General features: G+C 38.0%; 1 long non-coding RNA gene across 1 annotated transcript in view; it reads right to left on the bottom strand.

The window, feature by feature from the left end:
* The window catches only part of LOC132436907 (uncharacterized), a 130,240-nt gene that overhangs the window by 33,843 nt on the left and 76,443 nt on the right, over positions 1-19,954 (bottom strand). The window contains exon 3 of the long non-coding RNA XR_009521921.1: positions 12,362-12,532. This is a non-coding gene — a long non-coding RNA (uncharacterized lncRNA). The remainder of the gene's footprint in view (positions 1-12,361; positions 12,533-19,954) is intronic.

Raw genomic sequence — 19,954 nt, 5'->3', positions numbered from 1 at the left:
TAATGAACTAAACAAATCTGCAAAATTGTTTTTAAAGGCATAAGAGAAACCCTTTGATACCATTATATTAACACCAGAACTTTTTCTATTCCAACACAATGGCACATGTTTCTCTCTGTATTATATCTGAAGGTAAATTATTTAAGCAATTTTCTTAGTAACTGGCAAATGGTACTTGTGAATTCATTTATTTAATCACAGACAACTTAATGTAGGCCACTGCATATCTCTGTCTATTCTGTTAAAGTCAAAAGCTTAAAGAGAAATGTGTTCCTGGGAGTCTAAATGCCTTCAAGAAATTGAGTCTAGCAGGCTTACAGTGCCTTCTACAGAGAAGTGGGAGAAGCACACAGCAGGGCCATCCATGGCCTGTGAAAAGCAGTTAATGTCTCCCAGCCACAGATGTGTCATCATTCATAAAGCACTACTAAATATGTGGAAAGGTCAAAACAAAAGTCTCTGCTTTTGTACAATTCTGACCTAAATTTATGACTGGAAAACCTTATAGAGGATATTGTACTTCTCATTTTCTATGCTGTATAGAAAATCATTATCAGTGAAAATTGAAAGAAAACAAAAAAGGATTTCAAAGCAGAGCAATAAATTAGCTGTGAAAGAGAGAATTTATCTTACCATACCCTTTCCCAAACTGAGTATTATTACTTCTGAAATCCTTGCCAATTGATGAGTGGAAAATGGTGTATCACCGATGCTTTTGTAAGTGCAAGGCCCAGGAATCGTTAACTTCAATGCATCCTCCCTCCCATTCCCTTCCTTTCACTCTGCTTCAACTGGTTCCTCTCAAACACTCCCTCTCTCCCATCCAGATGGCCCTACAGTAATGCTTTAAGATTAGTATTCCAATAATCTCCTGATCTTTCACAAAACAATATTGTAAAACCTTTCTTTCTCTGCCACGTGCTTTACCACACTTTACAGTTCCCAGCATCTTTTTTATTTCCATGTTTATCCTTGTATAGGAGAGGGCTTCAAACTGCATGTGAGTTGTATGCTCCAATGAGTTTCAGACATATGGTTGCAGGTCTGTGAACTGGTGAGAAGGTCTGCCTGACATCTATGTGCATGAGGACCCAAGACTTCCATTCTAAGAGAAGAGTGAGGTATGACAACGATTTAGTTGTCAGAGGGAAGAGACAGTTTGACTCTAACATGGTGGTTACTCCCAGCCTAACTCCCTCTAGACTTGTCTTAAGTCTTATGGTGAATGGTAACACTCAAGATGAGAAACTAAAAATCTGTTTTCCCAAGAGTTCTGTTGGGGCACAAACAGCAATGATTTTGTGCCTATTCAACAGAGAGTAACAGCAAAAGGGAAGAAAAGTACTCCTGACACGTCACATCACAACAGAACACCAACCCCTGCAGGACTTACGCTCTCCAGTAGCCCTGCAATATCTTGCTTAGTGGCCTTTGGTGGATATAGAGATACACAGGAAGAAGATGTTGGAATGGAAAGAGAGGATAAAAATCAAAGAAGCCTCATGGAAACCAAATACGACATATCCAATTCTTCTTGGGGACTCCTAGAAATAGCTGGAAAGATAGAGTCAACTTCACAGAGGTCTAAAGTCAAGGGAAGAAAAGCCAGTAAAAAAATGTGTTTCAGTTCTCATAGGATTGATTTTCATCCTGTGCAATTAATATATTTTGGAACCAAAATTCTCTTGGTTCCTGAAAAGGTATACAGAGTAAATTTCATTATACTTAGATTTTAAGTAAGGCAGATTTGCAATTCTGGAAAGAGTTTTGTGTGCTGGTTTCTATACACAGCAAACTAAAGGGGGGGGCAAAAGTATCAGAAGAGAATATTATTTCAAGAGATAAGTAAAGATCAAATGTTTCTTAAAAATGGATGTTTGTTTCACTTTAGGTAAGTACTCGCAAATTTACATTTGTGGCTCAATAGTTATAAATCTATATGTTATTTATCTTATCAATATCTATTGGATCCCTCTTTCTGACTTAAATTCTCATCAACCCCCAAAATTCCATAATGTTTTTTAACATGGAACTTTCCATTAAGATTTAGAGCCATTTGCCTTTGAATATTCATGGTCTCAGTCCCATCAGAAATGAGAAAGTATGGCATCATAAATATTATATACACAATTCCAATCTCTAAGGAAATGGTGATCTGTTTTATTTTGTCTTGAAAATATTAATATTTTACTAAAATATGCCAATTTATTTGTCAGAAGAAAAATATAGATTCATCACTGAGAAAAGAAATCTGAAAAATCTGTAACACTATTTAGCTACATGATTATGCTGAAGAACAAAGGTAACAGAAATCTTAAAGACCATTTTCATTGGACCTCCTTTTGTCTTACAAACAAGAAACGGGCTTATGGTTACCCAGTGATACAGTACTAGAATGTTAGATCTAGTACTAGATCCAGTACTAGAATGTTAGCTTCCCAACCATCAGCCCAGCGCTTTTCCCATGCTGCTAGAAAACTGAGTCCTTGGGTTTCTCCAACATCAGTTTCTAGAATGATGCCTTAAATGTTTCTCCTTGGGCTCACAGAAGAAACCAGGTTCCTATCTCTGTTTCACTATTCTGCCCAATCTTAAACTTTGCCTTAAGGCATATTCTCTTCTTAGCTATGGAGTTGATAATAGGGACAATTCTCTTCAAAAATGCAGGAAAGTGAAGCAAGTACTACAACCCATGGTGAGAATCAGGCGCTCACTCATTCCCATCGTTCCTGTCCACTTCTGAGGTTTCATTGCAAATACTTCTTAAGAAGAAGTATACTCATGCAACCTGGAAGACTTCTTAACAGCATTTGGACTTTGTGACCTCCTGCCATACTCCATTCTCTTCATAGGAATTGAGTAAAGCAGACATGTCATTGACTAAAGAATTTTCTCTAGGCTTCAGACCTCTTCCTCCACTCAGATAAGTGGACCTATTTCATCTGCACTCTAACAGACTATTGCATGGGTAAGCAAATGTCCAGAAAGCTCTAAAGATGTGTGTTAATTAGGAAAGTGTTTCAATACCATAACATCAAAGAGTGAAGAGTGATCATTGTACTCACTGCCAAATTTCTAGGAAATTGACCAAGTACCTGATTTCATGACCATTAGCTATGAAGAAGGAAACTGGAGCAGCAAAACATAAAGCAGCTAATAACCTGATAGCAGTGAAAGAAGAGCCAAAGAGAAGACGAGGGATGAATTACAGCAAGGCTGTCTCACTGTATCTGGTTGAGTAAGTGCTAGAATGGGAAATCCCAGATCAAGTTCCATGTTCCATTGGGTTGTGTTACACAGAGTGCCAGGAATGCTTGCAGACTTAAGAAAGCTTCTTTCCATTGGCTTTCTTTTCATTTCACAACAGAGGGGAAAGAAGATACTGTCAGAAAGTGCCTGGGCATCTCTGAATTTGTATAAGGATAAAAGAGGGTCATCAGGCTTTTTATTACTGTAGTTGAACTTCCCACCAAGACCAGTTTTGCAGGTGGTATTTCTAAAACAGGAAGCACTGAGGCTGGCTGACATTCCAAGCTCAATTTCAAGTAGATACTACAACCTTCAGCATTGTCTACAGACCACAGCTAAATTTTGTAATACCCAGAGATTACCAAATTATTTGCACAATTTCTAATTTTTGACATTTTCCACTTCCCTCCCAAATTTTAAATATGTCAATGCTATTTTTATTCCTCCTCTAGTTTATTTTGTTCTTAAAACTGACGCTTAAAATAATTTTCTTACTAATGGGAGAAAAAATTTAAAAAGAAGACACTCTCAGATGAATACTTCCTAGCTAGATTCCGTCCAAGGGAGTTATGAGAGGTCCGTGATACAGGACACCTTTAAGTATCACTTGAAGGATACATAGACTCATGATTTATAAGGTCTGTGATCTGTGAATCATAGCTATGTGCTGGCAGAGACATCAAGATGACACTTATAGTGGGGTGTTCCAGGAAAGCACTGGACAACAGGAGAGGGGGTATCTGTCCGAAGTTTACTCTTGAGAGAGTGATGGAAGAGACTTTCAGAGGTCAGACAAGGGAGGCGACCAGGGAAACTCAGTGGATTACACAGGTCCTCACTCTTAGAGCCTCCCTGTCCAACACCCCTTTATCCTTGGTTTCTGGCCACTTCCCTAATACAGCCTGGCCTGCCAACATCTAGCTGAGGCCACTCAGGGATACACGGAGACAGTGATGCGTGAAAGTCATGGTGGCAGCAAGACCAGGTTAGGTTTCAGTGAAGCCATTTAAGTCTCAATGGAAAGTCTTTTTTTTTTTTTTCTGCTCAATAACACATTCATACCAACTGAACAGGAAGCAGACAAGTTCAGTACAAGTTCAACTTCTACTCCACCTCTTCCCTGTGCCATGGTTTAAGACAGGCTGCAAGACCTAAACTTAGTTTCACATTACACCCACACATACTTTGGCTCCATTGTAAAGCGAGGTCAGCAGACAGCATATAAAACATGAAATACAAATCAGAGTTCTTGTGGATGTATTGCCAAGAGATTTAATCACTGGCAAATTCTACCTCTCAGGATTGTAATCTTTGGCTCACCTCCGCTGCCTGCCCCAGATGGCCCATAGGTAGACAGTGCAGGACCAGGCCCTTCTATATCCCAGGCATCATGCTCATCACATTCTTAGTGACAAACAGTCTGAGGTGACAGTGTGACAGCAAAAGCAGATGGGAGCCATAGTTTTAGTCATATCCCATATTTCTCCATTTTTTTTACAAGCCAAGAAGACTGCTGCTGATATTTGAAATGAGATGTCAGTGACCAGCAGGAATGTCATTCTAGCAGTAGTGATGGAGCGGGGGTGAGAGAGGCCAGCTGGACATGACAAATGTCAGATTAGATCAATAGTCAAGTCATACACATGATAAATAGAAATGGCAGTGAAGTATAAGGAAGGCTGTAGGTATGTGTATTTAATGAGACCACACCAGCATTTCAAAGGTTCCTGACACAGAAAAGGATTTCTATGGCCAAATAAAGTTGAGAAAAACTGGGTTAAACAAAGACTGATTTCTTTGTGCAGGATTTTTCAGAGCCTTTAGTGTGCTATTGTGTGTTACAGATCTCCAAGAAGCAATTTCACCATCAAGCTCTTGTATTATGGACATTATTAACATCTCATGGGACATGTCTCCATTTGATAAATGCTAGACAGTTACCATATTGCATGATTTCTATTCAATGTGAGGCTTTAAGAAAATAATTATTGACATTTCTTTCCATTCCATTATTTTAGGTTCTACCATTTATTTGGGTAACAATAGCACTAAAGGATCAAACAGACAATGTTAGAAAAACTGATCTAAACAAATGGGAAATGATATAAAGCAACTAAACTTTGATCTAATAATTGACCAATAAACCATCATCCCTATAAAGTCAATGCTTCCAAAAACAGAAAGTAATTTCTGGAAAATACTGAACATGATTCAGTAAACATTTGCAATGTAAAAGAACATGGGGGAAAACTGCCAAGCAGATTAACTTATATGTAGCTTCAGAAAAATTATGTAGTTGATAAAATGTTATAAATGGGAATGTGATCATTATACTATCCCCAATAATAGCTACTTCTTCATTAGCTCATGTATCAAGATTCTCACTTCCTTTAAATAGTCACTGATGTCTCGAATATCAATCTTTTTGGCTTATTTTTTTAAATATAACAATATGGGAAAAATACTACCCCTGAGATTAAAAAAACAAGAGGTCCATGAACATGTTATGTAATGTACTTTCGAAAACTTGAAAATCTACAAAAGGAAATATGAATAAAAAAACAAACTTTAAATGATAATAAATTGTTCTCTTGCAAAGAAATGGAAAATGTTTTAATCCTCTTAGCAAAGAACTATTTTCAGAAATGCAGACCTGAATATTTTTCAGAACTTTTCTGTTATTTAACATATTTTGCAAACTGAGATAGATAAGCCCTTATGTAAGCATTATTACCTTAAATAGGTATGTATTGTTAAATTTTAATTAGGCAAATTTACTTCATCTCTGAAATATAAATATGCTTGTATATTTAGTTACCACAACAATAGTATGAGATTGGGGTGTGGACAGTGAAAAAGAATGCCTGGCTGTGAATTTTTGCTGTTGTTATCAAAAGCAAATTCCGAGGAATTTCTAAACTTGCTCCATGGTATCTTAGAACATGAGAGTCTGACTGACTAGTTCTCTTAAACACACACACACAGACATATGTGTGTGTTTATATGTATGTGTGTGTTTATATGTATGTGTGTGTATACATGTATATATCAATACATATGTGTATATGTGCTCCTTGGTTTTTTCAGTTAAACTTTATTGGAGGTCAAGCTGTATCAATGCATATAAAGCTGCTTCATAATTTTTTTAGATTGCTGCTTAAAGTCCATTCTATGGCTATTTCATAGTTTACTTAACTGATTGTTTTTGAAAATTTAGATTTTATTGGCTTTTATTTTTGCTTTTGCTATCACAGAAATGGTAAAAAATATGTCTGTACATATTTGAATGTTTCTTAGTATGTCTGTATGATTAATTGCTAAAAATAGAACTGCAAAAGCAGAGACTGTGCATTTTTAAGTTAGCTAGATATTGTTAAAAAAAATGTCCTTCAAACAGGTTTTTACACCAGGACCAACTACCCTTAAGAGGGCCTGATTCCCCTTTTCTGTATCTGGCTCTATTTCTGGAATCTAGCCTATTCCATTGGCAAGTACCACACTATTAAATTACTATAACTTTGTGGTTGGCTTTATTTTCTCTAGGGCAAGTTTTCTTTCCTTATTCCTTTTCATTCTGAATTGTCCTGGCAATTCTTGCATGTTTATTATCTCATATGAAATTTAGAATCAACTTGAATAGATCTAAAAACTTAGCAAGAATTAATAGCTTTATGATATGGAATTTTCTATTCAAGAGTAAGCTATGCCTTTCTACTTATTCATTTGTTTTATGTTTTCAGTAGAATTTTAAAATTTTATTTTTGTAGACTTTGCATACTTTCCTTTTATAGTATTCCTAGGTATTTTATCTTTTTCTTTCTATTGCAAATGGGACATTTCCTTCCAATATATTTTTTAGCCAGTTGTGTAACAAACTTCTTGATTTTGGTTTATTAAGTGTAAATGTTTTTCTTAGTTCTCTTATTAATATAAGTTTTTCAGTTAATTGTCTTGAATATTCAAGTATAAGATTATATCATTTGCAAGTAACCATCATTTTACCTCCTTCTAATTTTATACACCTAATTTTTAAAATTTATTTAGTTACATTGGCTAGTATCTCTAGAACAAGAACAAAGAGCTTAATACATGCTAGACAGTGTGTTAGACATTTTCATTTATTTTGTTTGATCCTCATAACAACCCCTGTGGTTGTATTACTTGTCTACATTTCACAGAATCTAAGTGTAGAAACTGAGATCTTAGATTAAGTTGCTCAAAGTCACATTGCTGATAAATAGCACAGACAGGTCTTAGAGAAGATGATGAAAAGTACCCAAAATAATTAATCATTAATGTTTGTGAAAATATCAAAGTGAAGAAAGCATTAAGAATTACATAGACTATTTTCACTTACCTGTTATGAACCTTAAGAAAAATTTAATAACTTTGTACCCAATATGGAGTTAATCATATGAGACTCGTTTTTCCTCTCAGTGAGACACAAGCACTATTTTTTTAAACAGAATTAGCACCAAGTCATGGACCTTTTAATACTCTAATAAATCCATCATCTGGAGAGGTCAAGCACACATCACAACCAGACTCAGGAATTGTAGTTTTAGAATCTGATCAAGTTATATTTTCTCTATTTGCTGCAGATAAAAAAATGGCATTAACAAGTGAAACAGTCACATCTTTTCAGCATGCTTCCTTATTTTTCAGTATTTATTGTACAAGTATCTTGTGTCATATTATGGACTTTATTGCAGACATTCATCATCACTGGATATGATGCTGAAAATGGGGCTGTGTTTTCTTCCATATTGGCTCAGAAAGGGCAGTCACAGATGTGAATGGATCTGAGCACAATAATGAATCATGGAACAAAGGACTATCATTAATAATTAGCACAGCTGGAGTAGGTTTCATCTGCATAATTACCTACCATCCTTTTTTGTCTCACAGCTTTGACATGACACAGAGCAGTCACTGGAATGTTTTTGTTATTTTAGAAAAATATCTTCAACTGTGGTAAGGATGCCTTGGAATGTGGCTTAAAGAGATGCCCTTCAGGATAAAGCACTTGACCTTTCAGAAACAGCAAGAAAAGTTTTTCATTTTTTAATGTATGTCTGAAAAGAGAGAGTGCATTATTTGTCAGCATCAACTCTATTGGACTTCTCATCCAGCCATAGAAGGTTTTGAACAAACACAGGCAAATGTACATGAATGCATTAAACTCAATATTGTTCTGTCCCAAATCCATAATAAGAGTAGTTCATATTCACCTGAAACAATTTATACCAAATTGTCCAAACATACACAAAAAGCCAATTCCTACCTGATCTCAGCGTCCTGATGTATTTGTAATAAAGCAAGGAATCTGTTTTTTCCTTTTCTCTTTTTCTGGTGAGTATTTATCATTCATGGTATGAAAACAAAGAATGTGAAAAACATGATAGCTAGTGGGAAGCAGCCGCATAGTACAGGGAGATCAGTTCCGTGCTTTGTGACCACCTAGAGGGGTGGGACAGGGAGGGTGGGAGGGAGACGCAAAGGGAGGGGATATGGGGATATATCTGATATAGCTGATTCACTTTGTTATAAAGCAGAAACTAACACACCATCGTAAAGCAATTATACTCCAATAAAGATGTTAAAAAAAAAAAGAATGTGAAAAACAAAGAAGTCTTTTAAAGACAGAATAAAAACCTCATTTTGATATTGCCCCTATTGAAGAGCCAGGTTGATTTTTCTATAGTATAAATCTGATCATATCACTCTCCTAAGTGAAGCCATTTGATGACTTCTCACTTCTCTTATCTACCAAACTCCCAGCATACTTATGGACATATGACCCCTTGAGTTAATAGTCCAGCCATACTGCCCACCTGACATCCCACAGTGTATCGTGCTCTTTCTTACTTTTTGTCCTCAGCGTATGATATTGTCCATGCCTGTGATGCCTTCTTATCCTGTCACTTGTTGAATGCCTCCCTCTCCTGCCTGCATAGAGCATACAGCACTTACTTGCCTTTTTATGTCTCAGTCTCCCCCATAGGCTGTAAGTCTCTTGAAGGCAAGAACTGGAACTTGTACCATGTTATATCCCCAAGGCATGGTTTGAAGCCTGAAATATAGTAACCTCCCATTTATTGAGTGAATGAATGGAAATCTTATCATCCTCAAACTACTTATAAGTGATTAATGTGTGACAGGGCAATTGTTAAGGTTTTTATTAATCTGTGACAGACTAATCATATGGTATTTTCAATCTCCACTCTGGCAGATGTTGTAGGTTGATTTGCTTGCCATGTTATGGTGAGGATGAGCAGCTCTGGGTTCCATTTCCCAGACTCTCCTTGAGCAAAACATGACTAGGTATATGACCTTGAGAAGTTATTTTGCCTTTCCATGCCAGAGTTTCCTCACCTGTAAAATGAAGATGCTTATAAACCTTTCCTTGTGGTGTTGTTGGGAGGATAAAATATCGATAAAGCATGCATGTTGCTTGGCACTGGGCGGGGCATATAGTAAAAACACCATAAATGTTTGCCATTGTAATTAGAGCTTGTCACACACAAATGACTGCCAATAAGCCTTGTTTCATTTGGGGTTTTCACCTGGGCAATTATCTTACTCATTTTTCTCCACATTTCCTTTGCATTGGAATAATAGAATTGAAATAGATCATCTCTAAGGTCCTTTCAGCTCTAAAATAGATTGTAAAATGTGTCCAGAGAACTATGCATTTGTAATAACCCAGAATGAAAGGCAGCAGGGTGGGAGAGGGTGTCAAGGATGGCAATGATGGATATAAAGAACAGGGAAGGAGTACATTCCAAAACATTTTCCAAAATAGCAATTAAGGGGGATTGAGGGCAGGAAAGGTGATCAAACAAAAAGCATTTCATTTTCATTTCTCCCTGTCAACTGTTTCAGCTATCAGAGAGGAGATACCCTTTTTGATAACTTTAGCCTTTGTGTATTGGTAATGCCAATTCTATGCATAGATAAAGGGAGACAATAGAACAGTTGGCCTCTAGTCTCCCCATGGAAGTAGCAGAAAGGATCCTATTGTAGAACTTACAAAAACACTGTCAAATTAAGCTGAGTCATTTAGGATTGCATTTGGCTGCATGAAAGAGAAACCAACCAGAGCTTAAACAAACAGAAGGCTATAGATCTCATTTTACAAGGACACTAAAGATGGACAGTCCAGGGCTAAGAAATTGTTCAGGGAAACAAGCTCCTTCTATACCATACTTTGTCACCCTTAACATGTGACCTTTGTCTTTATGATCACAGAATGCCTACTGCACCTTCAGGTATAAAGTTCTCATTCCAGGCAGGAGGAAGGGGAATGGGCAAAAGACAATAGACACATGACAGCTGAGATTTTTCCCCTTTTATTAGAAAAAGTAAGGTTTTATTTCCTGGAAGCTCCACTGGTAGACTTCTCTAACATTCCACTGGCCAAAAGTGGGTCATATGACCACCCCTAGTTGCAAGGAATTCTGGGCACATTACCACTCCTAGCAAAAGCATGGAATTCTTTTACTGCAGAAGATAGATAAAATAGACTTGGTGTAGGGAACCAGCATGTCTACCACTTGCCTCCTAGTCAATAAAGTAAATTAGGCTTGACTAACACACAATGAAACATATAATATATATGTTGTTTGGTGACAGCTGAAATTAGATTAAGAGAAACAGGCTGACAACAAGACAACAATCTTCATATTGCTTGGAAATTAATCAGGTCTAACCTTCCTTCCCCTTGCACTCATTGGCCTCCCTTCCATCTCCTGCCCTCTGCCTAAAAAGAAAATTGTGTTTAGCATACCAAAAATCTATTACCACTGAGCCAAAAACCTTCCAAATAGATTTATATGCCTTGTTATTTAACATATTTCAAGTTAACAACTCTCAATTTTTTCTACTCATTTTTATCAGATCTTCATAACACATTTCTATGTTAAATTTGTCACATTGTTTCTCAGTTTCTGTCCTTTCTACCATCACTATTCTGAGGGTGACAGCAGTAAATGTTCCCAATTGTTAGGTCCCTGGAGATTCCAGATTGTAGGATCCACAATTATTCCTTTGTCTTTTCAATAGCTTGTGATACGTAGTCTAAAATACAGGAAAGCTCAGTATAGAGAATACACAGACTATATAAAGGAAATCTTTAGAAGTAGATACTGTGTTGACTTTAAAAAGAAAAGTGAGGAAATGTGAAAGCCAGCAAATTTCTTACATGTAGACATGCATCTAACTCAAAATACTTGTACAAGGTCATCTAGGAGATATTCAAAACATAACCCAAAGAGATAGCACTAAATATCCAAGGGTCTAAATTTTCTAAAACAAGAAAATATCCAGGAAATTCAAAGGCAGAATTCTTATATCAAAAATTGCCCTTGGGCTTGGAATGCCAAAATAGTATCATGAAAATGGGAGAAAGCTTGACGCCATCTGCTGAGAGGTAAGAAGAGAATCTGGCAGTTCACCCTTATATTTGGGGCCATTGATTATTTCCAGATAACTTATGGAAAGTTTCCTGTGCAAATCAGATTCTCTAGATCTGAGGGATTATCCAACAGGCTCCAAATGCTTCTTTACACAATCTCTGAGACTATACATATGGTGAAAGGGTGATAATCACATAGGGATTTGATCAGAATTTTAGCCTAGGATGAGGAAATATATTTAATCACTGTTGCAAATCAGCTCCATTAATACATAAAAATGTTTTCTGGTTGATAAAAAGACAAAGCAACCTATAAAACCATAGTTCAAGACTTGGACAGATACAAGTTACAAAACAACTCAAACAATTCTCTGAAATCTATAACAAGAAAAACAGATAGTTGAGCACCAGGAAAGGTGTGCTCTGATCTCATGCCTTCAAGGACAATAATTGTTTGCTCTTGTTGCTTGTTCTTGCTGTCCTTTTTGGTTTATTAACTTTTGAATATTCTCTTGAATTGCTGAGTAAAACGTTTTTAGTTTCTCATTCCATATTCTGGAGGTAAAAATACATCTACTATAAAAATATAATTAGCCAAGTTCCAGGATCAGTTAAAGAAAATTAATGACACATTTGTCCAGACCACATGCCAGTATGGCTGGTTGAAACCAGGATCAAGGAAATCAAAGCACTTACTCTGTTAATAAAAGTAGAGGAGGGGCTTCCCTGGTGGCGCAGTGGTTGAGAGTCCGCCTGCCGATGCAGGGGACACAGGTTCGTGCCCCGGTCCGGGAAGATCCCACATGCCGCGGAGCAACTGGACCCATGGGCCATGGCCGCTGAGCCTGCGCGTCCGGAGCCTGTGCTCTGCAACGGGAGAGGCCACAACAGTGAGAGGCCCGCGTACCGCAAAAAAAAAAAAAATTGGTACATGAGTTCATTCAGCAAATATCTATTAAACCCTGCTAAATGTCAGGTACTGTTCTAGGCATTTGGCATAAATAGAGAACAAAACAAATAAAGAGTCCTGCCTTGAAGGAATATACATTTCTGTCAATCGCCAAATTATCTTAAATCAATTCCTCTTTTTAAAAAATTGTTTTCTTGGGACTTCCCTAGCGGTCCAGCAGTTAACACTCCGCACTCCCAATACAGGGGGCCCAGGTTTGATCCCTGGTCAGGGAGCTAGATCCCACATGCTGTAACTAAAAGCTCCCGAGTGCCACACCTAAGACCTGGCACAGCCAAATAAATAAATTAAATAAATAAACATTGAAAAAATGATTTTCTTGATCAAATAATTTTTAAAAAAGGATTTCTTCAACAGTTCAAATTTTTATACTCAGTATGATCTTTATCAAACGGCATCACCCTCACCATCCCCATCTCCAAAAAGAAAACTTGCTAAATGTATGTACCCCTTGATTTTCTATGAAATCAGAGCTTTGGCTCTGAGTGGTTATAACGATTTATATTTGCTGACCAGAAAGTCTTTAGAAGGGAGTACTATCATTGGTTCCCATGGGTGTTCTTTTCCATGAAGATGGGACGGCAGCAAAATGTTGTCAAAGAAATTAAAACAAGTAAGGAGTTTGAGACACTGGTTATGTGCCTTCCTTATGGGCATTTAAAGAAGGAAAAGGAAGATGTTTCTCACTGTAACACACTACTTTGCATATTACTATCAAACCTGTCAGGTCACATTTTAATGTTCTTAATAACTTTCTCATGTTTTCAATCATAAGAGGTAGCATCCTGTTACCAAGCTTGAGTATCTGTTATCTCTCAGTATGGAAGGATTTAAATTATCTGGTGGGTGAATTCACTCATCTGTAATTTTTTTTTTTTTTTTTTTTGGCCATGCTCTGCAGCATGTGGGATCTTAGTTCCTGCACCAGGGATCGAACTCTTGCCCCCTGCAGTGGAAGCATGGAGTCTTAACCACTGGACCGCCAGGGAAGTTCCTCAGAGAATTCCTCTTAACCTCAAATGTTAAGTCTTCAGAGACACATTGCCATATATTTACTCTACTTAAAATATCAAGAAAATGAAACAGATCAGTAGAACCATTAACATAACAGATAATCCTAAATTGTGTACACAGGCGAGCAAAACTTGCCACCCCAAAATATCTCTTTGGCATGCAGACTATTTTGAGCTGAAAAAAATTAAGGCCCAAAGGACTCAAGAAGGAAATTTGACCTTCTCCCTAACTGCCTAAAAAAAATTTAGATAGAGAGCCTGTTCCTGAATAGAGCCATCACCAGAGATGTGTGCAAAGAATATGGGCCAGGTGTGGTGGGGAAACTCTGGCAGGACCCAGAGATCAGAGTCCACTCTGTGTCCCATTGTCTCTGTGTGGTGAAGCAAACATTTGTTTCCCAAACATTTCCTTTCCTATCTTCATGTGAACAGCCTTCCTCCCCCTTAAAGTCCCAAACCACTACCCCCAACATCCTCTTTTGTCCTTAGCTGAAGACAAAAGGTGAGGATTTCAGCCATTTGGGTAAATTACTCAGTTTTCCTGGGTCTCTCCTATGTATACATGTTATAAAATTTGTTTTGTTTTGATGTTCTCCTGTTAATCTGTCTCATGTCAATTTAAGTCTTACACCAGAAAAAAGAATCTAGAAGAGTAGAGGAAAATTTCTTCCTCCCTGACATATACGTATTATTTTGAGGCACATTACTACTTGACTTTATTTTTTATAGGTTGCTGTTAAGAATAGTAAGCAATTGAATTCAGGCAATGCATGTGTGTATACATGTTTTCCTATGGATTATGGCAGGAAGTGGATGTTGGACGTCATGCTCTCCCAGAGCTTGAAGAACAGCACAAGGCAAGGTTGAGTAAAAATGTTACAATATTAATAGTAGTAGCCACCATTTACTGGGTGTCTACTCTAGGCCAGGTACTTTATTATGCTATCTCATTTAACTGTAAATATTTTTCTCACTTCTTAGATGAATAAATTAGAGCTCAGAGAGGTTAAACCAGCCCTAGACTCTAAAGCATCCAGCTAATAATAGAGGGATGATATTTGAATCTTGGGTCTGTCACTGTAGCCATCGTACTTTCAAATATGCCACAAATCCAGTTCCCATAAAAGAGAACACAGAACTGGATGAGTTTTCAGTGGTAGCCTGAGGGTCTAGACTTCATGTCAGACAAGCGTTAAAGGCAATGTCACCATGTGAGGCTGAGTGACAGGCAAACTTTCAAGCTGGTGGAGGAGTAATTGGGTACTACAAGGTGTCCAAATGGGAGACTCAGTGGAATAGAATTAAACAATACTTGAGCCATTGTTGTTACAGTTTAGCTCTTGGAGTCTCTAACCTCCTTAAAAAGGCATCCTGTTCTCTTAGGAAGAAGCCTGACACCTGTGCTGCTCTGAGCCCTAGGGCTTTCCCAGGGAGTCCATAGGTAAAACAGGCTTCCCCTTTCATCTGAATTCCAGCATTCTAAGGGGACCTAAACCTGTTCAACAGGTTCTGAAGATGTAAGAAGCCCAGCAACAGCAGGACAGATGACCTCATTTTTAAAACCTTATTCAAAACAACCCTCATCCTTGTCTTCCCCTTGACATTTAGGGGAAAGGGAGCTGAAGATCCCATGCGAAAGATAACTACCCTCTGATATCCTAGAAGCCATGAGGAGCTCCTGTATCAGGAGGCCAGGGTTTCTATAGCATTTGCTGGAATTTAAAGGACCAATTAATTACCCTCCCTTCCCTACTAAGTTTAGAACAAACTGAGAAACATACAGAGGATTCAAATGAAAGATCAGAATGTCAATTTTATTGCTGATGGAGCTGGATTTAGAATAATATTTGGACCAATGTCAAAGGGGCTTCCTAAAATGCAGCCTTACCAGGCCCACTGACTTTCCAGAACCATCTGCAACAGGCCCAGGTGTACATTTCCGGCCCCCACAGGCAGGGATCGCCCAGGAGCTTTGCCAGATGAAGCGAACTTCCATTCCTTGGCAGGGCAGTTGCAAAGGGAGAAGACAAAAGAGGCTGCCTGCCGTATTCAGCAAGGGGCCTCTGTCCCTTCATGGGAGGATCGCTGGTGAATAGATGGCAGGTTCTGGCTATCTCACCAGTTAGATAAATCAGGCTTCCTCCCGTGGGTGGAGTAAGTGACGTAGAAAAGGCCAAAGTTTAGTGCCTTGCTACTCAAAGTCTATCCTTGGGCCAACATGGTCATCTGGAAGCTTCTTGGAAATGTAAGAGCTCAGGCCCCATCCTTCCTTATCTTACTTACTCGCAATCTATGTTTTAACAAAGTCCTCAGTTGATTTGTATGCACATGAAAGTCTGAGAAGCATTGCTAAACGGAAGTGCTGTCACAGAAATTTCAAGACAGAGCAAAGGAATTTCCCCAACAGAACCTTAAGCGAGGTGACCAGAGAGGCCAAAGGCCATCTCCATTATTTCATAGTGAAGCTTCCTTTGATGTAGGTAACATAGGATTTTAACAAATACTTGGGATTTTAAACTAAAGCTATAGTTTCAATTGTCTCAAATTAAGTGAATTAGCTAAATTCCTGGACTACTTTTAGTGAGCCCTTGCCGAGATAAAGACTGAGCAAAGACAAGGAAGAAAGTAACAGAATATGATTGCATTTCTTCACTTAGGAGTCCTTGGAGTCAAGCATTTCAAGAACTGAGAATCACCGTCAAATGGAATCTAAATGACAAATCCTGGGCAGGGTCCATCACATGGAGAGTTCTTTGGCCTACTTCTGGCTTCATTGAATCTATACTATGTCATCTTTATTTTATAGTCAGTTTAGAGTTGGAAATACAGGCTGAGAACTCTCTTGATGGCAAGTTTAGAGCTTATTGACAGATTTTGCCAAATACAAGTGAGTCCCAGTTATTTACTCAGTTCTTTGGTAACCTAAATATTATATCTAATTTTCTCTCCCACAGAGTGGTCAGAGGTACCATCAGTTCTATGACTTTCACATTTGTATAATCATAACCAAAGAGTGTTTTTTAAAATTTTTATTGGAGTATAGTTGATTCATAATGCTGTGCTAGTTTCAGGTGCACAGCAAAGTGAATCAGCCATACACACACACATATCCATGGTTTTTTTTGTCTATTTTGTCTAACCACGTTTATTTGTCTCTCCCTCAAATGCCAATGGTAGATTATTGCCGGCAAAAGGCTGTTACCTCGTGGCCACAACCTGCCCTGAGTTTGAAAATTTCAACCTCGGGTTGCCAGGGTTGTTTTCATAACTCCTCTTAGGGCTCAGTGAAAGAATCCCTGCTTTGCCAACAGCACGGCTCTACTCTCTTTCTTGAAGTCTGTACTACTTGTGAGCTGTTAGCTGGTCTTTCTTCATGACCACTGATGGCACAAGGTGATGGATGGATGAAGTCTTCACACCTAGCACTGCCTATTAAAGAGAGAGAGATTGGAAAGAGTGCTTAGTTGATAAGAAGGAAAATAATTCACTCTTGCTCCAGAACTGAACTGGTATAAACTGGCACATTCCAAATGAGCCATTCCTTTTACTTCACATTCCACTTGGTTCCCTGTTAAGTGTTCAGAACATTCTGATATTGCTTATGGCTCTCTCCTACAAAGTCCAATGAAACCTATTCAATGGCAGTGTGCCCAACAGCATATGATGCAGAGCTTTTTTTGCTAATGGTATCTATTTACACAGAACATATCAGCCTATCACCTAAAGACACTTTGGCAGTAAACTATTTTAGAGGCACACAGGGGAGAGAGATGATGAATATGTAATTTTGATTTACTAAATGGTTTTTCTTCTTAAAATGAAAATGTCAAAGGCCCAGATTATGTGGGGAAAAAATCATTTTCCTTACGTGCTGTTCCTTCTGTGTGAATCTTTCTTTGTTCTGAAACTAATCTCACCTGAGAAGCCATATCAGCATAGCACAAAGAAAATTAGATATTTACTTACGAATTATCTGATTTACTGGATAATCCAAGGCCCTGAAGAGCCTTTCGAATGGTGATTTGAGTCAGTTACTCAGGAAATTAAAGCGATGTCATAAACTTCAATAGGTAGAGTATGGTGTTAACTTATTTGTATTAGTTGTCTGGATTTTTCTGGGGAATTTATTCTCTTTCATTTCATCTTAGGTTGTATCAAACAGAGTAAACTACACCAAGTTGCTCTAAAGTTTGAAAATGATTGCTTATAATACTGAGATAATTTTATTTACAGAAAAAAAACCCTATTTTTAGCAATAATAACCAAGCAGCTAATGGTCCATCTTCTAATATTTTGCCATAATGCATTCCACTTCCATTTGAATAACTAGTTCTCTAAAGCTAAGCTGTTATTTATTTTAGTGCCATTTCTTGCTGGCCTTGCATGCAAACATAGATATAATAGTTTCATTTAACTGTACATTTGGAAAACATACTCCCAAAATGAAAAGCCATTCTTATTATAGTCAAGTCCATTTATATTATAGCAAACTATTATTAGTAACATCAGAGGAATAATGTAGAAGGCTGTGTTTGAGCAGAATTTTATTAGAACTTACTAAGCGGTCTACAACCATTTTCTCATTTGCTTTCCACAATAATTCTGTGAGCTAAGCAAGTCAGGTAGCACTATTCCTATTGTTTGGGAAACAAGCTCAGAGAGGTGATAGGTCCTGCCAAAGTCATCCAGTTAGTAATGGATTTGGTCACAGACCCAGGTCCTCTGGCTCCTTGTCCAGTTCTATTGGGTTGTGAAAAAAGGCCCAGGGAGACATTTCTCACACGATGATTGTAAAACCCGAGAGAAATAAAAACATTCTCATTCTACATTGAAAATTTTCTAACCAGATAACCAAGGAATCTTTTTAAGGTAAAGTAGATGTGTCAAAAAGAGGAAATTTGGGGGCTTCCCTGGTGGCGCAGTGGTTGGGAGTCCGCCTGCCGATGCAGGGGACGCGGGTTCGTGCCCGGGTCCGGGAGGATCCCATGTGCCACGGAGCGGCTGGGCCCGTGAGCCACGGCCACTGGGCCTGAGCGTCCGGAGCCTGTGCTCTGCAACGGAAGAGGCCACAGCGGTGAGAGGCCCGTGTATCGCAAAAAAAAAAAAAAGAGGAAATTTAGGATGTTTTAATTTAGTAAAAAATTCTTATGTAGCCTTTTAAGACTCAGTATAACTTGGAAAAATAATACCTTATACTTACACAACTTTTTACATTTCACAAGGCAACTGTATATAGGCTATCTCATTTAATGTTCCTAATAGTCCTATGGTTGGTAGAACAGGTGGAGAAACTGAGTCTCAGAGTGTCTAAGTGACTTGCAAAGATTTCCAGGTGGCAGAGGTAGGGTCAGAACCCTGATATTCTTCAAGGATGGTGTTCTTTCCACTACTCCATAGCTCATTGTCACATATCTTATATGAGGCTTAACAGCTTAACAGAATTAATTGGGCTTCTTGTCACCACTACTCACATTTTTCCTGTGCCACTGGGAGACAATCAACAAACACTGTGTAGCAAATCTGATGGTATGAAAAAGTTCAGCAGAGGAAGTTAAGCTGTAGGTACTTCTCCCAAGAGTATGGACTACCAGCCATATCTTTAGTCCTATGCTCTGAGAGGGCATAGTCACAGCTTTCTACTCAACTCTTCATTGAAGCGTACCATCATAGACATTTCCGCTGTCCTGTTTTTGGAGACAGGCCAAATCTGATACCCATTTGATAGGGGGGATTTGGAAATATAGAAATGTCTTAAGAATTAATTTTCACTGACAAACCCATTACAAATGCCTGACTTGAAAGAATGATACTTGTGAGAGATTATCTACATCCTACATTTGTTTCATTTCTTCATTCTTTTTTCTTTTGTCCCAAAATGTGATCTGCAATGATTTAGAGCTAATAGTTTACAGCTGAAGAAGATAAATTTATTCAAAATAAGTTATACAGTACTCCAAAATGATACTGACTAAGCCCATGAGGAGAAAATGCTTGCATCTCAAGATATAGAAGGGGAAGTTACCAGACATTTCTCATCCACATATAAGGATTTGAGACAAACACGATTTAATCAAGGAATGTTAACGAGAACACATTTTGAATGTCCTTTCCATCTTATTTTCCAGTAGCCTCAGCGTTCAACAAGAACACCTACTATACAGACGATAAACTTGTTAATCAGTTTTCTGCAATAAAGCTTATCTCTGTGAGTACATTACTCATTCAAGAAGTTCTAATGTAATAAGCCTACATGCGACTTTTATTCTCCCAGTAATCTTAATTACCCATTTTACTGCTATGTGCTCA

This window comes from Delphinus delphis, chromosome 14 (genome assembly GCF_949987515.2).
Source record: "Delphinus delphis chromosome 14, mDelDel1.2, whole genome shotgun sequence".
In the NCBI taxonomy this organism is placed as follows: domain Eukaryota; kingdom Metazoa; phylum Chordata; class Mammalia; order Artiodactyla; family Delphinidae; genus Delphinus; species Delphinus delphis.
The sequence above is the reverse complement of the archived record's forward strand: the minus strand, read 5'-3'. Positions and strand labels throughout refer to the sequence as shown.